A 14796-nucleotide genomic window follows, 5' to 3' on the forward strand; every position below is an offset into this window, starting at 1 on the left:
TGCTTTATGCCTTTACTGATGATTGTCATACTGTTCACGGTTCTTTGCCGCATCAAGATAGCTTTTAGTGGAGGTTGACAACTTCTGTGATTGAGACACTTCTTTAGTATATCCAAGACCTGTCTTTATCAGAGGTGAACGTTGCACTTTGATAATTTGTTGGGTCCCTATAATACTAGTGATTACCCCATTACTATTATAGTTATACCCCTTATTTATATTTTTGTGCCCCTATTACCCCCTTATTGTTATTTCTGTGCCCCATAGAATCCCTCTATTGTTATTTTTGTGGCTTTATATTATTATTGTTAGGTTGGATGGATTATATTGTGACTCCTTAGACTCCTTGTTATAGAAATTTTTGTGCCTTACAACATGAAGCGTGAAATGTCAATAATCTAAAGGATCCAAAGTCCCTAAACATGTTGTTCCTACCCCTAGAGGAACAAGGTCAGCAAACCACAGCACTGAATATCAGTTCTCCACCTGAAAACACTCAAAAACAAGCTAATTCTGGATCATGTCAACTGCTCCACTGAGCATCTGCGCTGAATGTCAACTGCTCCACTGTGTACCTGCGCTGAATGTCAACTGCAAAGAAGGCTACCTGCGCTGGGCGAGTTTGGCCAAGTGGCACAGTCATTCCTCAAGGTGTCAATGCCCAGGAAGCTTCCAAAATGACACTTGGATCAGGGAATTCGACTTGTGATGAGTAAGAGGGTCTAGATCTCCAAGTGGAAGCAAGAACCTCCAAGTGGACTCAAGAACTGAAGAATAACTGAAGTGGGAGAGGACACTAGTCAGCTCCATGCCAAGCTCAAGCTGACTCATCCTTTCTCCAAAACTCCTATATATAGAGCTCTCTCATGAGGTCTAGGGAGGCTGGAATCTTGTGAATGTAAGGAAGTGCTGTTGGTTTGAGTATAGAATTATTGGGTGATTTTCTTGAAGGAGGTGAAGAGGAGATTTCTTTCTGCTGGGAGGTGATGCTGGATTGGGCCTTTTATGGTTGTATCACTTCCTGAACTTTACTTCTTCCATTAATAAAGCATTTGAGGTTCTTCTATATGCATGTGTCTCAATGGCGTATTGATGCTTGTATATTTGATTTATTCTAATCCTTGAATCAATTATGAATGTATGCTGCTTGTAGTTTCCCTTTCTTGTTATTTTGCAGGATCTTGGTATAGCTGGGCTAGTGAAAGAGCAAGGAGTTGGGAGCAAGTAGCAAGGAGAGAAGATTGGATCAATCATTAGCGGAAGACAACGGTTAGTGGATATATTTCTCCCCTCTCTTACATCTCATAAAGAAGTAATCTCGAATAGCTTTGCTTTGATTATTGCTGAGGTACTATCACCCTTAGAGTGGGATAGGGTCATTCCGTATTGGATACTTTTCCCAACGACAAATTGGCGACTCCACTGGGGGTCGTATCTTGTTGGTTGTTTGTGTTTTTGCTATTCATTTCATAAACACAGGGAGTACCGAATCGAACTGCATTTGGATCTTTCAAATGCAAAGTAGAGGGCATCTACTCTAGCTCAGTTTCTGGGCAAGTTTATGATTTGAAGAGCTGATCCACAAGGACTCTAAACAGCTCTTAGTGATATCTTTTCATCCTCCTTTTCATCCCTTAGTGTGTACATGCGCTGAATGTCATCTGTAAAGAAGGCTACCTGCGCTGGGCGAGTTTGGCCAAGTGGCACAGTCATTCCTCAAGGTGTCAATGCCCAGGAAGCTTCCAAAATGACACTTGGATCAAGGAATTCACCTAGTGATGAGTAAGAGGGTCTAGATCTCCAAGTGGAAGCAAGAACCTCCAAGTGGACTCAGGAAATGAAGAATAACTGAAGTGGGAGAGGACACTAGTCAGCTTCATGCCAGCCTCAAGCTGACTCATCCTTTCTCCAAAACTCCTATATATAGAGCTCTCTCATGAGGTCTAGGGGGGCTGGAATCTTGTGAATGTAAGGAAGTGTTGTTGGTTTGAGTATAGAACTATTGGGTGATTTGCTTGAAGGAAGTGAAGAGGAGATTTCTTTCTGCTGGGAGGTGATGCTGGATTGGGCCTTTTATGGTTGTATCACTTCCTGAACTTTACTTCTTCCATTAATAAAGCATTTGAGGTTCTTCTATATGCATGTGTCTCAATGGCGTACTGATGCTTGTATATTTGATTTATTCTAATCCTTGAATCAATTATGAATGTATGCTGCTTGTAGTTTCCCTTTCTTGTTATTTTGCAGGATCTTGGTGTAGCTGGGCCAGTGAAAGAGCAAGGAGCTGGGAGCAAGTAGCAAGTAGCAAGGAGAGAAGATTGGATCAATCATTAGCGGAAGACAACGGTTAGTGGATCTATTCCTCTCCTCTCTTACATCTCATAAAGAAGTAATCTCGAATAGCTTTGCTTTGATTGTTGCTGAGGTACTATCACCCTTAGAGTGGGATAGGGTCATTCCGTATTGGATACTTTTCCCAACAACACTCCTATATATAGAAAGGAGGTTTTGTCATTTGAATCATCCAAGAATTGTTCATTTATGTAATGTAAAGGAGATTTCCCCCTCGAAGAGGCTGAATTCTAAGGCGTTGATCTATCTTTTCTATCTTTTCTTGAGCTGGTTTCATAACATTTGGTATTAGAGCTTTGGATTCTAGGGTTTCGCTGCTCCAAACAGGTCATCGTGGCATTTTCGCTATAACTTTTTTTCTGTGACGTTTCAGAAGTTGCAATAAAAACCCATTTGAGAAGAAATCGCGCTGAACCTTGGGACCAAATTTCAGAGCTTTTCACGCTATATTTTCAGAGATATGATCTGAGGAAGTTGGTCTTTTTACAGACTCCTGAATTACATTCAAAACAGGTGACCTGGGAAAATTGTCATAACTTTCTCTCTGGGAATTAGATTGAAATTTCGTAAGAAGTTACAGAAAGAGGACGGCCTGTAGTTTCTTGTATATTATTTTCAGAACCAAATATCGAAAATTGTACACATGACACTTCATACAACTTCGCTCTTCTGGAAAGGTCTATAATCAGGTCATCTTGGGAGATTGTGCATAACTCTTTTTTGGAGAATCCAATTTGAATCAGACTAGTGGCATTGGAAAGAGGACACAGAGAGCTACTACAGGTCACAAATTCAGAACTAGATGATTGGAAAGTACAGAGATACATCAGAGGAAATATCGAGCTCCTACAAAGTGAAAAAGGTGTGTAGATGTTTTTAAATTTTTGCTTAAGCTTGGTTTGAAAATTTATTTTGAAGGTTCAAAGGGCATAGTAGAGCATTATTATCGGTAACTGATGCCCCGAGGAAAGAAAATGCAAACACCTAGTAAGGAACCTGAAAGCTCTAGCATGACTCATGAAGAAGAGGAAGAAATGCTACATGATATATCAAAATTACAAGAACAAGTGCAACAAATGTCACGCTCACAAAAGTTAACAGATGCTAAGATAAATGGTGTGGAAGCTAAGATAAATGGCGTGGAAGCTAAGATGGACAATTTGAAGATAGATTTGAACACAAATTTGAAGACAAGCATGGCAGATTTGAAGACAGATTTGACAAATTTTCTACAAGAAATACTTACTAATGGTGAAAAGGTAGTAAAGGAAACCCATGATGAGAACAAAAGAAATGTTAATCATGATTCCATAGATGCTAATGTTGGATCGAAGAATCACCATATTCCAAAAATCGATATGAGGAATTTTGATGGCAAGGATCCCGCCACATGGATATTACAGATGGAGCAATTCTTCGATCTCAATAATGTGCAAAACGCACAAAAGGTACGTATGGCAACTGTATATTTGGAACCAAATCAGTTTGTATGGTATCAATGGCTTTGTTCTCGTAAACAATTTATCACTTGGGCAATTTTTACGGAAGAATTGATAGCACATTATGAGGATACAAAAAGCAACACTTTTTTTAGCCAATTGATAAGTCTCAAACAAAAGGGTTCAATAATGGAGCACATTGAGGAGTTCCAAAAATTGAACATAAGGGTAAAAGATATTCCAGAGGAGCATAGGATTGATGTGTTCATAGGGTCTTTAAAGGATAATATCCAACATGATGTTCGCCTTTGGGAACCTGATTCATTAGAGAAGGCATTCAGGTTAGCAAGAAAAATGGAAAGCAAAATTATGGCAACTAGGAAGCATACCACTCACAACTATAAAGATGGAAGTGTTGTTGCCCCTAGTCTTCCACAACCTACAAGGTTGACACCACAACAATTGGAAGAAAAAAGAGCAAAAGGGCTTTGTTACAATTGTGATAGCAAATACACAAAAGGTCATAAGTGTGCTGAGAAGAAATTATTCTACATAGATTGTGAAGAGGAAGAAGAAAAGGAGCAAGAAAGGTCAAAAGAAGAGGATATATTCCAGGAACAAAGCCTAGATGAAGAACAAATAAATCCGACCATATCTTGTAATGCATTGGCGGGAATTACCACTCCTCAAACCATCAAGATAGAAGGACAAATCAAGAAGAAAAAGGTAATAGTGTTGATTGATTCAGGAAGCACCCACAATTTTATTCATTGTAGGGTAGCAAAAGAATTGAATTGCTTCCTATATCCAGCACCAGAGTGTCAAGTGATGATTGCAAATGGAGGAACAATAAATTGTTCTGGAAAGTGCCATAATATCAAGCTATCCATGGGAGAATATGTATTGACTAGCCCAATGCTTTCCATTCCAATGGGAGGTGTCGATGTTGTACTAGGAGTCCAATGGCTACAATCCTTGGGTACAATAGCTTTTAATTTTCAAGAACTTTTCATGAAATTTTCTGTGGAAGGAAAGGAAGTTGAATTAAGGGGTATTGCAGGGAAACCAGGAAAGATAATCAGCTCTAATGGCATGACTAAGCTTCTAAAAAAGGAGCAAAGAGGTGTAATTGCACAATTATGTTCGCTAGATGTTTCCACATTGGAATCATCTATTGCTCCAGATCTCCAAAAAGTCCTGGACAATCATTCCAAGGTATTTGAGACTCCCAAAGGTCTCCCACCTATGCGTGATCATGATCATGCTATTCATCTGATTCCAGGAAGTGTTCCTCCAAACATCAGGCCGTACAGATATCCCTATGTCCAAAAAAGTGAAATTGAACGTATGGTTGCAGAAATGCTAGAGGCTGGTATAATTCAACCGAGTCAAAGTTCTTTCTCAGCTCCAGTAGTATTGGTGCACAAGAAGGATGGATCATGGCGCATGTGTCCAGATTATAGGGAGCTCAACAAGCTCACTATTAAAGATAAGTTCCCCATTCCTGTCATTGATGAATTACTGGATGAATTGCATGGATCAATTTACTTCACCAAGTTGGATCTTCGTTCGGGATATCATCAAATCAGAATGAAGATTGAAGACATTCCGAAAACGGCATTTAGAACTCATGAGGGTCATTATGAATTTTTGGTCATGCCTTTTGGCCTTACCAATGCACCTTCAACATTTCAAGGTTTGATGAATTCAATTTTCAAACCATTCCTTAGAAAATTTGTGTTAGTATTTTTTGATGATATACTAATCTACAGCAAGTCTTGGAAGGATCATGTTGAACATGTTGACAGGGTGCTACAACTATTGGAGGAGAAACAATTATATGCAAAAGATCCAAATGTTTCTTTGGAGTCCAGGAGGTGGAATATTTGGGTCATATTGTATCTCATGAAGGAGTTAAGGTAGACCCTAGCAAAATTAAAGCCATTAAGGAATGGAAAATCCCCACATCCATAAAGCATCTGCGAGGATTTCTTGGGTTGACAGGGTATTATCGCAAGTTTGTTAAGAATTATGGGAGAATAGCAGCACCTCTAACAACATTATTGAAGAAAGATTCATTTTCATGGACTCCGGAAGCAACAAAGGCCTTTGAACATCTTAAAGAGGCAATGTGCCAAGCACCGGTCTTAGCTACACCGGACTTCACAAAAACCTTTATTGTGGAATGTGATGCTTCAGGAAATGGAATTGGTGTTGTTCTAATGCAAGATGAAAGACCCATTGCTTTTGAAAGTCGTCCAATCAAGGGAAAGTTTTTAAGCAAAGCTATTTATGAGAAGGAAATGTTGGCAATACTCCATGCACTTAAGAAATGGCGACCCTACCTAATGGGAAGACACTTCAAGGTAAAAACGGATCATGATAGCCTTAAATACTTTTTAGAACAAAGATTATCCTCTGAAGAGCAACAAAAGTGGGTCACAAAGATGTTGGGTTATGACTTTGAAATCATCTACAAAAAAGGGAAGCAAAATGTGGTGGCAGATGCACTCTCAAGAAAGGATGAGGATGTGGAAGCATTGTTGTGTGCCATTTCTATTATCCAACCAGATTGGATAAACGAAGCAAGGGAGGAATGGAAGAATGACGAAGAAGTGTGGGCACTTATTCGAAAGCTACAACAAGATTCCAGTACTTCTGATACATTTAGCTGGCAAAATGATTCGTTATGGTACAAAGATCGCTTATACCTCTGTAAGAATTCCCAGCTAAAACAAAAGATTCTTATGGAATTGCACACTTCTCCCTTAGGAGGGCACTCAGGATTTTTAAAAACTTACCACAGGGTTAAGAAGGAATTTTTTTGGGATGGCCTTAAATCAGATATTCAAAAGTTTGTGGCAGAATGTTTGGTTTGCCAACAAAATAAAGTTGAAACAATTAAGACACCGGGTCTATTACAACCTTTATCCATTCCAAGCCAACGTTGGGAGGAGGTTTCAATGGATTTTATCACAGGTTTACCCAAGTCTGAGGGAAAGAGTGTCATCATGGTGGTAGTTGACAGACTTACCAAGTATGCACACTTTTGTGCATTATCACATCCATTTAAAGCCAGTACAGTTTCTACTGCATTTATGGAAACAGTTCAAAAGCTACATGGAAACCCAAAGATTATTGTAAGTGACAGAGATCCCATTTTCACTGGAAATTTTTGGACATAATTATTTTCTTGTCTTGGTACTCAGTTAGCTCATAGCTCATCTTATCATCCTCAATCTGATGGGCAAACTGAGATAGTAAACAAATGTTTGGAAGGATATCTTCGTTGCTTTGTATCTGATAAACAGACACAATGGGTCAAATGGTTGCCTCTGGCTGAATGGTGGTATAACACTTCCTTCCATACAACAACAAAAATGACCCCATTTATGGCACTTTATGGGTATCAACCACCATCCATCACATCATATTTAAGAGAAAATTCTAAGGTTCAGGCAGTGGAACATCACATCGAACATCAACAACAAGTCCTCCAACTCTTAAAGGATAACCTTGTGTTGGCACAAAATAGAATGAAACAACAGGCAGATCAACATCGCAGTGAAAGAAGTTTTGATGTAGGTGATTGGGTATTCCTACGGCTACAACCATATAAGCAAATGTCCCTAAAGCAAGCTAAGAAGGATAATAAACTATCATCAAAATATTATGGTCCGTACAAGGTGTTGCAAAAGATTGGTACTATGGCATACAAATTGGAGCTTCCTGCAGCTTCTCGATTGCACCTAGTTTTCCATGTTTCATGTTTAAAGAAGGTTATAGGCGACAAGCTCCCAATTCAAACAATATTTCCAGAACTTGACGAGGAAGGAAAAATTATATTGGAACCGGAAGCAGTCACAGAAACAAGAACTCGACAGCTACGAAATCGATCAATTTCAGAGTATCTTATCAAGTGGAAGAACTTATCCGCTGAAGATTCCACATGGGAGGATGAGAATTTTATGCAGAAGTATCCAGAATTACTCAAGCATTGAGGAAAACACTTTTTTGAAGGAGAGGGGCATGTTGGGTCCCTATAATACTAGTGATTACCCCATTACTATTGTAGTTATACCCCTTATTTATATTGTTGTGCCCCTATTACCCCCATATTGTTATTTCTGTGCCCCATAGAATCCCTCTATTGTTATTTTTGTGGCTTTATATTATTATTGTTAGGTCGGCTGGATTATATTGTGACTCCTTAGACTCCTATATATAGAAAGGAGGTTTTGTCATTTGAATCATCCAAGAATTGTTCATTTATGTAATGTAAAGGAGGTTGCCCCCTCGAAGAGGCTGAATTCTAAGGCGTTGATCTATCTTTTCTTGAGCTGGTTTCATAACATAATTTCATTTAAGGTTTATGATCCTTTAGCAAATCTAAGATTGAGAGATTTTTCTTTCTCAAGATCCTTTCTTAGACCCACAATTTCACATTCTAGTTTTTCATTGTGTTTTTCTTTTTCATCAAGTTGGTATGTCAAGGTATCTATAATCATATTCTTTTCTTCTAAATAGATTTTGAGTTTAGAGATTTCTTCGTGAAGGTCATCTTCTTCTAAAGCATCCCAAAAATTATCATCGTCATAAGCCATAAGAAGTCTGTAGTCATTACTATTTTCATCTTCATCACTATTTGATAAACCATCGCTATCTTCATGAGTATAGTAACTCTTTTTACTTACAATTTGTTTTCTATTCCATTTTGCAGATTCCTTCCCTTTATCATATTTATCTTTATGAGGACATTTGGTAGCATAATGACTGACTCTACCACAGGAAAAACATTTGAAGGGTAGTTTACCTCTAAATCTTCCGGAACCCTGTTGAAGCTTCTTGACAAAGTTTACTTCATCTTCTTCTTCTGAAATATGTCCTGGTTCATTGATGTAGTGCCCACTCTAGTTTTCTGACCCTAATATGACATTATCTTAGATACTTTATTCTAGGAGGACCTCAGGTTGAGGAACCGGGCACATGACACTATTATTAGCGATTGAGATATTCATGGTTGTGATGTTTATGAATGCTTTCCATTGATATCATGATAGCATGAATGGTTATGTATCTTATCTATCGGTATTTTGATGATTGCAACATTAAATAGTTAAGTTTGGTCTCTATTTGAATTTATGATGATGAGGGTAGTAAAGAATATGTATGCTCTCTACTAAAAGCATGATGATGATAAATTTGATGAATAGGTATATTTCTATTGATGTTACGACGTTGAGAGCTTAATGAACATGTATGTTTCCATTGATGTTTAATGATGATAGCCATGATGGATGTGTCCCCTATGTTGACTACTTTCTTTAGTTCAGGCTTACAATGGACAATGATGTGAATGACTAGGAATTGTTAATGATGCTATTATGACAATGACTAACATTGAAAAACCTTGTTACTAATGATTATTGAGTATGGCAGGAAACCATCAGAGGCACTCGCATATGACGAGTTGATGACACTTGGTTTGATGAAAATTCATATTATTTTATCTTTGAAAGTCTAAGTCGATCTTGGAATTTGCCATATATGTTTAACTATATTCTGATGATATATTAATGGTTGCAGGCATAGATTAGTTGCTTGACCAAATGACTCACATATGGGTGATGGGGTTGTACAAGTGGATGGAACTACATGGGAGGGGTGGGACAGAGTCCCTGATCTCACCCACTAGCACTCTCGCCGTGACTTGGGCTGGAAGGGTTGAAACATCTTCGCCTTGAAGATCACGATGCCATGAGGGCAGGTCCCAAATTTGGGTCGCTCATGAGGACTTTACCAGGGGGCGCGCATCAAGGTGGATTCCTTGATCCCCGACACCATTAGTCTCACTATAGCAGGCAACATAGGAGATGATAGTGGTCTATGATGTTGCACTATACTTTCCCCTCGTAGTCACTGGATGCTTGAAGGGAAAGTGGTGTGGCACCCTTGGAACTTCAGGGGAATTTCTTGAAGGGCATGACCAACTTGGCACCCTTGGCATCACAAATAAACTACTAGGTGTGGCACCCTTGGAACTTCTAGGGAAGTTCTTGAAGGGAACAACCAAACTAGCACCCTTGGCATCACAAATAAACTATTAGGTGTGGCACCCTTGGAACTTCTAGGGAAGTTCTTGAAGGGCACAACCAAACTTGGCATCCTTGGAATCAATAAAAATAAATAATAATAAATAAATATAAGCAAGGAATGAAAACTAGGTAAATTTACATCAAGGGTAAATGATGATTAGAAACCAATGTAATTAAATCAAAAATAAAACTTGGAATAGGGAGGATCATAGGAAGAATTAAAATAGAGTACCTTAAAAACTCTACCCTTCCCATTTTGGAAAATACTAGGAAGATTATGTGGTTTAATTAGGAAAAAGGGGAAAGATAAACATAATTGTAAGGATAAAGATAAATCCTAAACTAATTTAAACCTAATTAAGAAAAGAGGAAGGTGAATTAAAATGAGAATATTAAATTAAATTTAGAGAAATGTAGAGAAGCTCCATGTGTCAACAACCAACATAAGAATATCCATCTAAAAGATAACCTGAGTTAAATTAGAGAGTAGATTGGGGATAAAATCTTGACTCATTAATTGACTTCAAGTAATGAACACAAATTAAGGAATAAAAGGGGGGAATAAAGAGACAACTAGGAGAAGAAATAGGAATCTTGTTGAGGTGAGGAAAATATTAGTTTTAAATAAAAATTTAAGTAAATAATTTTGGGAGACCCTTGATGTGAGAATGACACATGGGTGGGTGAATAATCAAGCTATTGAATTATAAAAAAATAATTAATTATGCATGACATGACAAGTGTCACCTATGAGGACTCCTATAAAAGAAGGGGCAAGCCATGGGAGAAGGGACGTTTTTGGGGGAAAACCCTATTGTTGGATGGATGAGATGATGTCAGAGCAGTGATTACGAAGCTATAGTGAGTTTGGTGAGATAGAGGATTTTAGAGAGGGGACTCTGGAGCCAAGGTGTGCTCTCCTCTACCAGCTAGTGCTTTCCTACATTTTACAACCCCATTGCAACTCGGGGGTCCGCGGGGAAGAAGAGTACCCAAGGAGTAGGATGGGAGGTTAGCCGGTGGGTATTCGCATTCGGATCAAGTGCGTCATCATTCACTCGTGGAGGTGGCCAGCTACAAGGGAATACCAGCAACAACAGAGCAAGTGGAGTCTCGCCTTCTGGTGAACGGTACATATGTATTTCATTACTATTGATCTTAGTTAAAAGTATGAAAATGTTATGATATGTTTCCTGAAATGGGTGGCAGGAATGTGTGTGCTAAATAAATTTGAATTTCAATGCGTTTCTTTTCTGGTTGTATTTGTTGTTTAAAAAAAAAATAAAATGTATATAGTCTGGATATGGTCCTTACACTTGGTATCAGAGCCATTGTTCAAACCCTTCGACCTCATAGGCCCTACGCTCGTGAAAAAAAAAAAATTGTGGTTGAATTCTGTTGCGTGAAAACCTTATCAGCCATACACCAATTCCCAGAGGTTCTTGAGAATATATCTGAAAACTTGTCTGCGGGCTGAGCAAAGAACCCTCCAAATGTTGGACCAATGATCAAACCTATCCCCCACATTGTACCAACGATTGATAAGCCCAAAGCTTGGTGTTCTTCCCTGCATACTTCTGACGCATATGCCTTCACTGGACCAGACATTCCATTGCAGCTACCAAGAAGAAACCTCATTGAGATGGCCATCCAAAAATTAACACTCAACCCAAATAGGGTATTGAATACAACTATTAAAAAAAAAAAAAAACACCAATAAGCAATATATGTTTGCGTCCATACTTGTCTGTCGCAATCCCCCAAAGTATAGAAGTCAAAAATCGCCCAAACATGAAGGATGATCCTATATAGCCTGCATAGTATCCAATATCTTCTGTCTCAGCGATGTGGAAATCCCTTACCATGAAATAAAGAAATGGAAACATGCAAGATATCGGAAGGGTTAGCGGGACATTCTTCGAGTCCCTGACGTCATAAGAGTGTGTCCTCTTACGCGATATGCCACTTGTCGCTACTAAGATTACGGATCTTTTGAAAGGTCCGCTGCGGTTGAAAAATCATAAGGTGAGCATCTGCTCAACGCGCCTCTTTTACAACTCATGAAAATTCCAAGTTATTTCACATCGCTGTCTCGGTAAAACAAAGTTTAATTGTAGAGTACGAGCAATCCGACAAGGGTTAATTCCTTTAAAGGATAACCTTTTCGCATCTCTTTGAGCTGCTCCACCTTGCAACCGGGGCAGTTTTCATGATACGTCACGGACTTCCTTAACAGCAGCTCGCACTGATCGCTGCGACTAGCCATTTCTTCCTCTGATATTCTTGAAATGTTGGTTGGAGCTAATTTGTATTTTATCTGCCAGTGTTTTAGTTTCCGAAAGCATTCTTTGCTATGTTGTCTTCGGATAACTTTGCCTTGATAGCATGAGAAAAGTCATTAAGTGTCTTGTTATATTTTTGGATTTGACTTAGTTTTTGATAGAACTGTTCTTGAGATTCTTTCAGCTGTGTGTTTGATTTGATTGTCTCAATATTTAGAAAAACTAAACTTGATTGATATTCCTGGAGGTCTTTGATCTGTAAAAGCAGTTGATTTATTTTATTGTCCTTCTTAGCTGTAATGCTAGAAATCATTTTGTTGATGCTTCGTGTAGTTGTGCACACTCCTGTTTCAGGCACTTTTCAAGCTCTTGAAGCTAATCCTGATGCCGTGGTTGTAGAAGATTAGTTTGCTGTTGATATTCCTTTTCACTGAGAGATTCCTGTTGTTGTAGTTTGGCTTCAAGAGATTCAATTTTCTCTTTTTGCTTTTGATGGAATCCGAATCTTTAATAGACCATCTATTTGCATGTGCATAGGCACCAATCGAGTCTGCTATTTCATCAGCGAATTCTTATTGATTTAGTTTTGAAACATCCCAAATCATTAATTGTTTTGTTGGGGATTCTTCTATTTTCCCTATCTTCGTCTTCATTGTTTTCCCTTTCCTAATGGTTTTTTTTGAACTGCTAAAGAACTGGTCACTTAGAGGAGCTTCTTCTTCCTCTAGTGGTCAATAGAATACACATAGATAACTCTAGAGGAAGTAATTCTTGGGTATGCTGATGAGGGAGTCTTGCTGATTGTAACTATTATAATGGCTCCTAAGATTTCTGAAGGTTGACCCCTTTGAATATTCTTTATCACAGGTGTTGTGGGGAAAAATGCCTATGCAGGACGATCCTATCCACCTAAGGTGTGACAGTGCCTTAGCAACAAACAGAGACAGCTATTCTAGTATTCTTCCTTTATGAATTAAGAATGAAGAGAGATGGATGGACTAACCGGTGTCTTCCGTTTGTCCCTCGATCCGGCTTCTCTTCTCTTGGAGAGTTCCCAGCTACTTGCCTTCTCGCTTGCCCAGCTTCAAGAGGTTTATGCAAGATCACAAGAAGAGAACACTACACAAGACATGGATTCATATTCATAACTAGTTCAGGATTAGAAATAAACTAAACATACTAATGCAATCATACATCAAAATACATCAGTATATAGGAGAAACCAAGATAGCTTTATTAATGAATAACAAGGTTCAGGAAGAGATACAACCCAGAGGGCTCCAATCCAGCATCTCCTTCCCAGCAAATGGAATTCCTATCTTCACCCCCTTCAAAGCATTAAGCACCCAATGATTCCAATCTCAAACCAACAGCAATTCTTTGCAATAACAAAATTCCAGCCTCTAGATCTCATGGAGGAGAGATCCATATATAGATGTTTGGAGAGAGGATGAGTCAGCTTGAGATCTGACTAGTGTCCTCTCCCTCTGTCAGTTCTTGATTCCACTTGGAGGTTCTTGCTTCCACTTGGAGATTTGGAACCTCTTACTCATCACCAGTCGAATTCCCTGAGGCAAGTGTCATTTTGGAAGCTTCCTGGGTTCTAACACCTTGAGAAATGAACTTGCCACATGTCCATTCTCGCTCAACGCAGGTAGCCAGTGTTGCCTTTGACATTCAGCGCAGGTAGCCAGTGTTGGCTTTGACATTCAGCGCAAACAGCTAGTGGAGCCACTGAAATGATCCTGAATTGACTTGTTTTTGAGCAGTTTCTGGTGGAGAACTTCTGTGAATTGCTGTGGTTTGTTAGCCTTGTTCCTCTAGGGGTAGGAAAAACATGTTTAGGGACTTTGGATCCCTTAGATTATGGACATTTCATGCTCAATGCTGTAAGGCACAAAAATGTCTATAACAGTTTCCCCCTGAAGTATGAGGCCGTTTATCGGGTGAAATGCTTTATCAGGGGGATCTGAAGTTCATCCAATGCTGAGAGGAGACCTGTAATAAGATACAATACAATACATTATTTTTCATACTTCTTTCATGATCTAACTGAGGCGGGCATTCCCATGCTCAGCTTTATAAATTCATTTTTTCTGTACTTAGAACAGACAATCGTCTGATGGTAGACTGATAATTTTGATGAAATTATCATCCTTTGAGTAGGATGATTATCTGCTGCAAGGATGTACATGTCAATGTCTTTATCTTTCCTGAATATATATCGCAGCCCGGATGGATGAAACTAGATCCGGGGTCTTCAAACTCGTTCGATCTTCACTCTAAGTACAAGTCGATCCATGTGAGAATTGTTCTGAAGTCGAACATGGAAAGACATCGCCTGATTACCGGTCAATGATGTAAACCGTTAACAAGCGCGAGAGGAATCACCGATAATGATAATGACCCTCAAGGTACTGCAGTACAATTCACGTGGTGTGAATAAAGAACTTGGCGTCGAACACCACGCAAAATCTTTCGGTCGAAAGTCATTGATGTATACCTGTCGCCGGAAGTGAGAAACTTGCCATTGAGGCATGCAAGCTTCAAAGTACTGAAGGGGTTGTTCCTAGATCAACTTCTTGGATAATAAGCTGATGTCAACAAGAAGCGATCCATCAAAGGAGG

General features: G+C 39.0%; 1 pseudogene; it reads right to left on the reverse strand.

Annotated features, from left to right (window-relative positions):
• LOC149243565 (protein ZINC INDUCED FACILITATOR 1-like) overlaps positions 1-14796 on the reverse strand; it is a 115380-nt pseudogene that overhangs the window by 84329 nt on the left and 16255 nt on the right.

Source organism: Pinus tabuliformis, chromosome 8 (genome assembly GCF_031772625.1).
Source record: "Pinus tabuliformis cultivar Carrire ecotype Pingquan chromosome 8, CPIR1, whole genome shotgun sequence".
In the NCBI taxonomy this organism is placed as follows: Eukaryota; Viridiplantae; Streptophyta; class Pinopsida; order Pinales; family Pinaceae; genus Pinus; species Pinus tabuliformis.